Source organism: Vombatus ursinus, unplaced genomic scaffold (assembly GCF_900497805.2).
Source record: "Vombatus ursinus unplaced genomic scaffold, bare-nosed wombat genome assembly UNPS02014779.1, whole genome shotgun sequence".
Taxonomy (NCBI): domain Eukaryota; kingdom Metazoa; phylum Chordata; class Mammalia; order Diprotodontia; family Vombatidae; genus Vombatus; species Vombatus ursinus.
This window is the reverse complement of record NW_020954557.1, coordinates 56,266,650-56,278,455: the sequence shown is the minus strand read 5'-3', so window position 1 is coordinate 56,278,455 and position 11,806 is coordinate 56,266,650.

The window sequence follows — 11,806 nt, the reverse complement described above, 5'->3', positions numbered from 1 at the left end:
GAGGGTTTTTTTTTAAATAGATAATATGCCTCTATTTTAGGAAATGACTTTAAAATTGCAAGCAATTAGTAAAATTACACAATTAGATTGCAACATAAGATAATGTCCACTGTGTTCTCACTCAAAATATTTCTTTTTATGTTTATTTCTCTGCTCTTCAATTCTTGCATTTGGGCCTTTAATTGAATACATAAGGCTCTCCTTGGAATAACAGTCATCTGTGCTATTAAAATACATTACTGTAATGATTATTTTAAGTTTACATAGAAACATAGTCTTTTCTGTTTTTTAAGGTTTTATTGATGTCTTTTGTTTTTACATTACAGTCATTTGCAGGTATATCATTAGTAGCAAAACTGCCATGTCTCTTCTATCTCCTCTACCCCCATGTAAGCCTCTCATTTTAACAGTCAATGAGTATTTATTTAGATCTTATTATTTGTCAGGCAACACATAAAAATAATCAAGCAAAATCAATCAATAGATGACTATGTTTGACAGTACATAACAGTTTATATTCATAGTTTCTGGGGTATATGTAATATATCACACCCAACAAGCACACCTCTCCAAAGAAAGGAGGATAGTACATTTCCTCAACTCTTCTCTGGGGTCAAACTTGGTCATAGAACCGTGAATCATGATCAAGTCAATTCTGCCACTGTTCCTGAATAAGGTATGTTGATCTACTCCCCTATCACCATCTTTGTAACTTTCCTATCAGCATACCTCTTCCTGACCACCATTCGTCTATGCATTACATCTCCCATTGGAATATGTTTCTTGAGATCAGGGACTATTTTGCTTTTATATTTGTATCTCTAGGGCTTAATATGGTGCTTGCCATTAGGCATTAGTAAATGCCACTTGCTCATTCAGTCATTCATTCCACGGTGGTTAGCTTAATTTTATTGTTCTTTTCATTTACATTATTATAGTCATAATGGGTCTTTTCCCCCATTGTTACAGTCATTGTGTATTTTGTTTTCCTTGTTCTGCTGGTTTTCCTTTGCATCAATTCATACAAGCCTTCTCAGTAACATAGACTTCTGAAATCCTCCAATGGTTCCATTTGTACTTATCAATAGTGATAAAAACACTAGTTCAAAAGTGTAGTAATCATGGTTTCTAATTTGCCATTGTAGGTAAACACTTATTCTCCATATTACTTTTTTCTGAGTTAAAATATAAAGTACCCGAATTGTCTGATATTTTTTCCCACTCATCTTCCTAACTTTTATTGGACTCTGGAAATGCCTGGTCCAAAGAGGTGGATGCCAGCACATATTTAGAAAGAAAAAAAAAGTCATTGTGTGTGATTTTTTCCAGTCCCCTATCTTGTATTTATATAGCAGAGATTTTCCAAGAGCATAAAATATTTTATAATCATTAGATCACCGTCTATGAGGAAATTTGTAGCATTGTACTATAGATGTAAAAACAGGCTTAGGAAACTCAAATAAGAAGCATCCTCAGGAAGCAAATCAAGGTTTCTTAAAGATTAGTTCAGGGCTAAGCAATGGATTATATTATGTGAGAGGTCAGGAGAAAAAGACAAAGGAAGAATGGTGGAAAGCAGGAAGTGAAGGCTTGGAATCCAAGGGGGCATGCTTTGGGATTCCTCACATGTGGGGGGAGGGAATTACAACCTTTGAAAAAGAATCAGTGCATGTAGGGGGGTGCCAAGATGGTGGAGAAGAGGCAGGAACTTACCTGAACTCTCCCAAACTCCCCTCAAATCACTTTCAAATAATACCTCAAGTTGATTTCTAGAATGGTAGAATCAACAAAAGGTTGGAGTGAAACAATTTTCCAGCCTAAAGACAACTTAGGAGAAAGGCAGGAAAGTCCTGTCACCCTGGGGCAGTGGTTGGGCCCAGAGTACAGTGCAGATCTTGCTGTGGTGCAAGCAGCAGGCCATGGGGGTGGCTGCAACAGCAGAAGCAGCAGCTTGGGGAGCTCTCAGCTCACAGACAATAAGGGAGTCTGACTACTGGTCAGAAAGCAATTACAGGAGATATTTTGCTGGTGTTGGGTTCAGGACCCTGTTATATTGCTTATATACAGTTCTGGGTCACAGCAAAGAGGAACACTAGTGTGCATGAAGTCACAGGAGAGCAAAGGTCCTGGTTGTAGTTCTAGGGCAGAGAAGAGGCTTGTGGTCACTCATAAAGGAGCAGGGGCCCTGGTCTCAGTTCCAAGGCAGAAAGGAGCACTAGTACTTGCAACTACAGGGCAGTAGGGGCCTGAGTCACAGTTCCAGGGTCAAAAGGAGTGATAGCACTTGCAGCCACAAGGGAGCAGGAAACCTGGTCACAGTTCTAGGGCAAGGAGGCTACAATGGAACAAGGTCCCTTCCTGGGTAAAAGACCAGAGCACAGACCAGGAGAACAGTGACCTAATTAGATCATACCACTTTGGAAGCAATGAAAACTTATAGACCCCCAGAACTAGCTCTGAAAACAGCAGCACGAAAAACTTGAAGCTTCAACCACCAGGAGAAAAGCCCAACTTCAACATAAAGTTAAAAGTTAAGAAATAGATTGGGAAAATGAGCAAACAAGAAAAAAAAGAACCTGATCATAAAAAGTTACCATGGTGACAAGGAAGATCAAGACACAGATTCAGAAGAAGACAATAATGTCGAAATGGCTACAAGCAAAGTCTCAAAGAAAACTGAATTGAACACAAACCCAACAAGAATTCCTGGAAGAGCTCAAAAGGGATTTTAAAAATCAAATAAGAGACTAAGAGGAAAAACTGGGAAAAGAAATGAAAGTGATGCAAGAATTACGAAAAGAGAGTCAACAGCTTGGTAAAAGAGGAACAAAAAAAATTGAAAAAAAACCCAACACCTTAAAAAGAAGAATTGGCCAAATGGAAAAAGAAGCACATTCACTGAAGAAAGAACTGCTTAAAAAACAGAATTAGCCAACTGGAAAAAGAGGTACAGTCGCTCACTGAAGAAACTAATTCCTTAAAAAGTAGAATTGGGCAAATGGAAACTAATGACTCCATGAGTCATCAAGACATAATAAAACAAAATCAAAAGAATGAAAAAATAGAAGAAAATGTCAAATATCTCATTTTAAAAAAAACTGACCTGAAAAATAGTTTCAGGAGAGATCATTTAAGAATTATTGGACTACCTGGCCATGGTCAAAAAAAAGAGCCTCGGCATCATATTTTAAGAAATTATCAAGGAAAACTACTGTGGTATCTTAGAAACCAGAAGGTAAAATAGAAATTGAGAGAATTCACCAATCATCTCCTCAAAGATATCCCAAAATGGAAACTCCCAAATATTAAAGCCAAATCCTAGCTCACAGGTTAAGATATTTTTAATTTATGGAATAAAACAAGCATTACCATAACATAGTACAATAAAAAAGATGATTGTACATGAAATTTCAAGCCTACTATGCACAACTTGCTATTCATTTCAAATATACAACAAAATTATCATATATATTTCTTTTTTTCCTTTTTTTTCTTTCCTTTCCCCTTATTTTCTATAAGGAGAAAATACTGCAAGCAGCCAGAAAGAAACAATTCAAATATCATAGTGCCAAAGTCAGGATGACACAAGACTTAGCAGCTTCTACGTTAAAGGATCAGAGGGGTCTGAATATGATATTTTAGAAGACAAAAAAGCTTGGATTACAACCAACAATCACCTACCAGGAAAACTGACCATAATCTTTTAGGGGGGAAATGGATATTTAATGAAAGAGAGGACTTTCAAGCATTCTTGATGAAAAGACCAGAGTTGAAGAGAAAATTTCACTTTCAAATACAAGACTTAAGGGCAGCTAGGTGGAGCAGTGGATAGAGCACCGGCCCTGAAGTCAGGAGGACCTGAGTTCAAATCCGGCCTCAGACCAAACACTTGACACTTACTAGCTGTGTGACCCTGGGCAAGTCACTTAACCCCAATTGCCTAAAAAAGAAAAAAAAGACAAATACAAGACTTAAGAGAACCACGAAAAAGTAAATAGGAAAGAGAAATCATAAGGGATTCAATAAAGTTAAACTGTTTACATTCCCATATGGGAAGATGATACAGATGATACATGCAACTCCTAAGAAATTTATCATCCTTAAGGCAATTAGAAGGAGTATACATAGAGAGAGGAAATAGGTGTGAATTGACTATAATGGGATTATTTAAAAAAAAATAAAATTAGGGGGTGAGAAAGAGGGGTGTAATGGGATAAGGGGGAAGGGACAGAAAGAAAGGGGAAAATTATCTTACATAAAAGAGGCATGAAAGGAAGAGCTTTTACAATGGAGGGGGAAATGGTGTAGGGTGGCAAGCAATGCTTGAACCTTACTTTTATCGGAATTGGCTCAAAGAGGGAATAACATGCATACTCAGTTGGGCATAGAAATCTATCTTACCCTACAGGAGAGTAAGAGGGTTAGGAAGTAAGAGAAGAGGGGGGTGGGAATGGTAGAAGGGAGGGCAGATTAAGGGAGGAAGTGGTCAAAAGCAAAACAGACTTTTGAAGAGAAACAAGGGAGAGAGACAGAGACAGAGAGACAGAGAGAGACAGAGAAGGATAAACAGGGAAAAACTAGAATGGAGGAAATACACAGTCATCATAACTGTGAATGTGAATGAGATGAAAAAATGGAAGTGGTTAGCAGAATAGATTAAAAGCCAGAATCCAACAATATGTTGTTTATAGGAAACACACTTAAAACAGAGAGACACACACAGAGTAAAAAATAAGGGGTTGGAGCAGAATCTATTATGCTTCAGTTGAGGTTTAAAAAAAAAAGCCAGAAATAGCAATCATGATCTCAGACAAAACAAAAGCAAAAATAGGCCTAATTAAAAGAAATAAGCAGGGAAACTACATTTGGCTAAAAGGCACCATAGACAATGAAATAATGTCAATATTAAACATATATCCCCCAAATGGCATAGCATCCAAATTCCTAAAGGAAAAATTAAATGAGTTACAGAAGGAAATAGAAAAACTATACTAGTAGGGGACCTCAACTTTCCCTTGTCAGAACTAGATAAATCTAACCATAAAATAAACAAGAAAGAAGTTAAGGGTTTTAGAAAAGTTAGATATGATAGACTTCTGGAGAACATTGAATGGGTATAGAAAGGAGTCCATGTTTTTTTCTCAGCTGTACATGACACCTTCACAAAAACTGACCATGTATTAGGGCATTAAAAACCTCACAACCAAATGCAGAAAAGCAGAAATATTAAATGCATCCTTTTCACATCATGATGCTATAAAGATTACATTTGATAAAGGGCTGTTGAAACATATTAAAATTAATTGGATACCAAATAATTTAATCCTCAAAAATAAATGGGTGAAAGAACAAATCATAGAAATAATAATTTCATTAAAGAAAATGACAACAATGAAACAACACTACCAAAATTTATAGGATGCAGCCAAAGCAGTAGTTAGGGGAAAATTTATATGTTTAAACACTTACATCAATAAAATGGAGAAAGCAGATGAATGAATTGGGCATGCAACTAAAAAAAAAATAAGAAAAAGAACAAATTAAAAATTCCCAATTAAACGCCAAATTGGAAATCCTGAAAGTCAAAGCAAAGATTAATAAAATTGAAAGTAAGAAAACCATTGAATTAATAAGTAAAACTAAGAGTTGCTTTTATGAATAAAAACAATAAAATAGATAAACCATTGATTAATTTGATTTAAAAAAAAGAAGAAAACCAAAATACCAGTATCAAAGATGAAAAAGGTGAATTCACCACCAGTGAAGATGAGATGAAAGCAACTATTAGGATCTATTTTACACAAGTGTGTACCAGTAAATCTAACAATCTAAGTGAAATGGATAAATATTTACAAAAATATAAATTTTCTAGATTAACAGAAGAAAAATAGAATAATTAAATAACCTTATCTTAGAAAAAGAAATTAAATTAACCATAAATAAGCTCTCTAAGAAAAAATCCCCAGCACCAGATGAATTCACAAGTGAATACTACCAAACGTTTAAAAAAAAAATTCCAATACTGTATATACTGTTTGGAATAGACAAATTCCTCTTACCACATAAATACAGTGCTGATACCTAAACCAGGAAGGTAAAAAACAGAGAAGGAACACCATAGGCCAATTTTCCTACTGAATATTGATGCAGAATTTTAAATAAAAATACTAGCAAGGAGATTATATCAATGTAATACAAAGATCATACACTTTGAAAAGGTGGGATTTATGCCAGGAACACAGGTCTGGTTCAATATTAGGAAAATTATCAGCAGAATTGACCATATCAATAAAAAAATCATATAATTATTTCAATAGCTGTTATTATGCAAATTTCTTTTTCTTCTTTTGTTAAAAATTTATTTTATTTTAATTTTTGGAATAAAACTAGCATTTCTTTAACACAGTATAATTTTTTTAAAAAGATGATTGCACATGAAATGGCAAATTCACCATGTACAACTTGCTATTCCTTTTAAATATATAACAAATTATCATGTAAATTTCTTTTTTTTCTTGCCTCCCCCTTTCCAGCAGAAAAAAGCTTTTGATAAAATACAATATCCATTTCTATTAAAAACACTAGAAAGTATAAAAATAAGTGGAGCTTTCCTTAAAATAATAATTAATGTCTATCTAAAGCCATCAGAAAGCATTATCTGTAATGGTGATAAGCTAGAAGCCTTCCTAATAAGATCCGGTTGAAGCAAGAATGCCAGTTGTCACCGTTATTACTCAATATTGTACTAGAAATGCTAGCTATGGCAATAACAGAAGAAAAAGAAATTGAAGAAATTTAAATAGACAATGAGGAAAAAAAACTATCACTCTTTGCAGATTCTATGATGGTATAGTCAGACAATCCTAGAGAATTAACTCAAAAAACTAGTCAAAATAATTAACAACTTTAGTAAAGTAGGATATAAAATAAACCCACATAAATTATCAGCATTTCTATATATTACCAACAAAGTCCAGCAGCAAAAGATAGAAAGGGAAATTCCATTTTAAAAGACTGCAGACAATATAAAATACTTGGATGTGTACTGCCAAGAGAAACCCAGGAACTATGTGGTTTGTCCTTTGTTTTCAAAGAGGACCAATGACATCACAAGGTGATTAATTGGATTTAAGTAAGTAAAAGTTGCACAAAGTTGTCAGCCTCACTCTCTCTTCCAGAGTCACCAAAGTCCAGTGGCAGGACAGCAGTCAAAATGAGTGGCAATGGCCTGGGATGCTGTGCATGACCTTGGTGTTTTCAATGTTTGACCAATCTCTAAGCGCTCCACAGCTCCTGCTTCAGCCGCCTTCATGGCCATTGGAACAAATTGTTCTCATTATCCCATTCTGCCAGGGAAGTCTTCATGTGTTAGGGGTAGACATACTCCTAACTATGGCAAATATGGTGTTCAGGAAGGATTAGTACCTTTGATGTGAGGGCTTGCTGAGAGCCCTTTTCAGGACTGCACATCTGCCTTTGGTGTCTACCTGTCACCCAACTCTCACCTGTGGCTCCAAAAAGCTATAGTATGTGCAATGACCACACCACAGTAAAACCGTTTCACCAGATGGGCTAAACAAGGTTGAGGGTAACCAAAAGGCCAGGAACTGTATGAACACAATTACAAAACACTTTTCATACAAATAAAGTCAGATAGGAGCAATTGGAGAAATATTAATTGTTCATGCATAGGCCAAGCCAATATAATAAAAATGACAGTTCTACCTAAATTGATTTACTTATTCATTACCATACCAAAATACAAAAAAAATTATTTTATAGAGCTAGAAAAAAATAATAACAAAATTAAAATTCATCTGGAAGAACAAAAGGTCAAGAATATCAAGGGAATTTGTGGGAGGAAAAAGTGAAGGAAAGTGGCCTAGCAGTACCAGATCTCAAACTGTATTACAAAGCAGTAATTATCAAAACAATTTGGTACTGGCTCAGAAATAGAGTGGTGGATCAGTGGAATAAATTAGGTACACAATACACAGTAGTAAATGATCATAGTAACCTAGTATTTGATAAATCTAAAGATTGAAGCTTTGGGGATAAGTACTCGCTATTTGACAAAAATTGCTGGAAAGCAGTTTGGCAGAAATGAGGTGCATTTCTCACACCATATACCAAGATAAGGTTAAAATAGACATAAAGGGTGATACCATAAATAAATATGGGAGCATGGAAAATTTTACCTGTCAGATCTATGGGTAAGGAAAGATTTTATGACTGAGCAATTGATAAAAGATCATTATGGGATACAAAATGGATAATTTTGATTACATTAAATTAAAAAGGTTTTGCACAAACAAAATCAATACAGCCAAGATTAGAAGAAAAACCAGGAAACTGGAGGGGGAGAAATTTTACAGCAAATTTCTCTGATAAAGGTCCTATTTCTCAAATATATAGAGAACTGAGTCAAATTTATAAGAATATGAATCATTCCCCAACTGATAAATGGTCAAAGGATATGAGCAGGCAGTTTTGAGAAGAAGAAATCAAATCTATCTATAGTCATATGAAAAAAAATGTTCTAAATCACTATAGATCAGAGAAATACAAATTAAAACAATTCTAAAGTACCGCTTCTCACATATCATATTGGCTAATATGACAGAAAAGAGAAAGGACAAATGTTGGAGGGAATGTAGAAAAATTGGGACACTAATGCATTGTTGATGGAGTTGTGAAGTGATCCAACCATTCTGGAGATCAGTTTGGAACTATGGCCAGAGGGCTATAAAACTGTGTATACCTTTTGACTCAGCAATACCACTAATAGGTCTGTACCCTAAAAGATTACAGAAAAAGCAAAAGGACCTATACATACAAAAATATTTATAGCAGCTTTTTTTGGTGGCAAAGAATTGCTGCCTCATCAATTAGGGAATGGCTAAATACATTGAGTATATGATTGTGATGGAATACTATTGTGCTATGAAAAAGACAAGCAGGATGCTTTCAGACAAACCTGGGAAGACTTAAATGAATTAATGCAAAGTGAAGTGAGCAGAACCTGGAGAACATTGTTAATAGCGATATTATATGATGATCGACTATGAATGACTGAATTATTCTCAGCAATACAATGATCCAAGACTATTCCAAGGACTTATGATGAAAAATGCTATCTACCTCCAAAGAAAGAACTGATGGAGTCTGAACACAGATTGAAACATAGTTTTTTTTTTAACTTTATTTTTCTTCTATTTTTTTGCTCTGTTTCTTTTGCAACATGGCTAATGTGGAAATACGTTTTGCGTGACTTCACATGTGTAATCTATATCAAATTGCTTTCTCAAAAATGAGTGAAGGGAAGGAGGCAGAGAATCTGGAACTCAACATTTTTTTAAAAATTAAAAAAATTACATGTAATTGAGAAAAAATAAAATAAAATAAGAGGGGAAAAAAGAGGAAAAAAGAAGTTGCCAGTTGTTTGTAGAAAACAAGTTCTCACAATAAACATATTGTACCCTTAAAAAAAAAGAATCTGTGTACAACATTTCCTTGTTCCTCCTTCTCTACCTCTAACATTGCTTAGAGAATTGCTTTGGCTGGGAAATAGGTACTTTAAAATCCCAGCACTGATATTTGTATCAGACATAGATGTGAGCATGGCCAAAAGATTAAGGGGGATTTGTCATTTATAGTTAGTCAATTAACTCTGAGTTGGAAAATTGGAGCTGGTTGTTGAATTGCATTTTCCCCGTGTCCGTACCGAAAGATGAAATGAGGGGGATAACCTTACAGTCTGACAAAGGTAAAATTACACCATACCACAAACCAAAGGCAGGGCAGAAATTGGAAAGGGTCCCAGAACAGGGGAGTTTTGTGACCTGAAACCCTTAAAACCCCACTATTCCACATTTAGCGTAACCCATTTTCCTGACCTTTCTAGAAAAGAAATTCAAGCATCTCACTTGGTTTGTGTCCTCAGTGACAAAAATATCAGTTAGCTCACTCAACTAGTTTGCTGAATCCTGTTGACCGAGGGTGGGTAGAGAAGGATACAGAAAGTAGCCACAGTGTATTATAGTCATTGGTTTTGGGGATTGGGGGTGTGGTAGGGACATAATACACCTAAAGGGTAAAAACATTTACTTTACAAAACCCTACAAATTAAAAAGGACTCTGAGTTATTCTAAACCTGATCGTTGGGGTAAGAGAATTCTATCAGATATAATTCAGCAATCAGTATATGGAAGGTGAAAAAAACAAAACAAAACAAAACAGCTGATTGCTGAACAGACCTTAGAGATTAAGGAAGGAAATAAGCATTTATATAGCACCAACTATGTGTCAGGCACTGTCCTAAGCACTTTTGACAAATATGATCTCATTTATCCTTATTTGACAGTTGAAAAAGACTAAGACAAACAGAGGTGACTTACCCAGGGTCAAACAGCTAAATGTCTGAGTTCTAGACTTAAACCCAAGTTTTCCTGATTCCAGGTCCAGTCCTCTTTCCCCTTCACCACCAGCTGCCTCTAGTATCAGACAGTTCATACACCACTAATAAAACTGGTATAGCTAGAAGATAAAAAAAAATGCTAAATTATAAATCATAGTTAGTACAAAAATGACTTTTTTTCTTATCTCCAATCATGCTATATTTTTATATCCTTTATAATGTCACCAGCCCTATATGGTGGAGTCTCTATTTCTCATTTCTTTTCATTCAGTTGCACTAACTCTTCCTTTTCAGTGTCTCTGATACATCCTCTGCATTCTCTCTGCCACAATCCTAGGCTAGAACTTCATCAGCCTGTGCGGGAATTACCACAAAGGCCCCCTCTAGGACAATTTCTCCAATTTCTCCCTCCCTTTAATCCATCATGTAAACTCCTGCCAAAATGTTCTCTTGAGAATATTTCTTTCCTCGTATAACTCCCCTCCTCAAGAACCTAGAGTGGCTTCTTATTACCTGTCAGATATACTTTAAACTCCCTAGTATGCTAATCATGCTTTCCACCTGGCCCTTATCTATTTAGGATTATCTACCACTCTTCCCCAATAAAGGGTCTGTTTGACCCTAATTCTTCCCCCTTCTTCCCTTCCAACATTGGCACTCCATACTCATTATCACCTTGATTTTTATTCATGTTGTTTCCTCTTTCTCCTTCACTGTCCCTTCCCCAGGTCAGCAAGTATTCTCTCCTCTGCCTATTCCAATTTCATCCATTCTTTAAAGCCCATCATCTCATCTCTTCCATGAAAATTTTCCCAATTTGATCTCTTCTATCTCTGATCTAATAGTCTGTTTACTCTGTCAAGTACAATTGACATGATGCTTTATATTTTTGTGTAATTCATATCTCCTCAAGAAAATTATAACTCCCAAGGGTCACAAATTTCCCTTTTTTATCCTTTATCTGCTTAGCATAGTCCTAGGCATATAACTAACATTTCACAATTATTTTGTGACTTGCCTTGGCTTACTTCAATAAGTGTTTATTGTGTTTATTATATGCACAGCATTATACCAGGTGTCAGGGAGAGAGAAAAGAAAAAGTTTGCCCTAGCTTACAATATTCTTGGAGATAGCAAGGAAGGAAGGAAAGAAGGAAGGCAGGAAGGAGGAAGGAAGGAAGGCAGGAAGGAGGAAGGAAGGAAGGAATGAAGGCAGGAAAGGACAGGAGGAAGGAAGGAAAGAAGGCAAAAAGGAAGGAACGACATAAATACATGAAACAACTAGAGAACAACCCTATTCAATAATATTACTTTGCATTTATAAAGACCTTTAAACACTTTATATCTTCCTAAACCCACTTCTGGTATGCTTCCCCTTTGAATTCCCTTC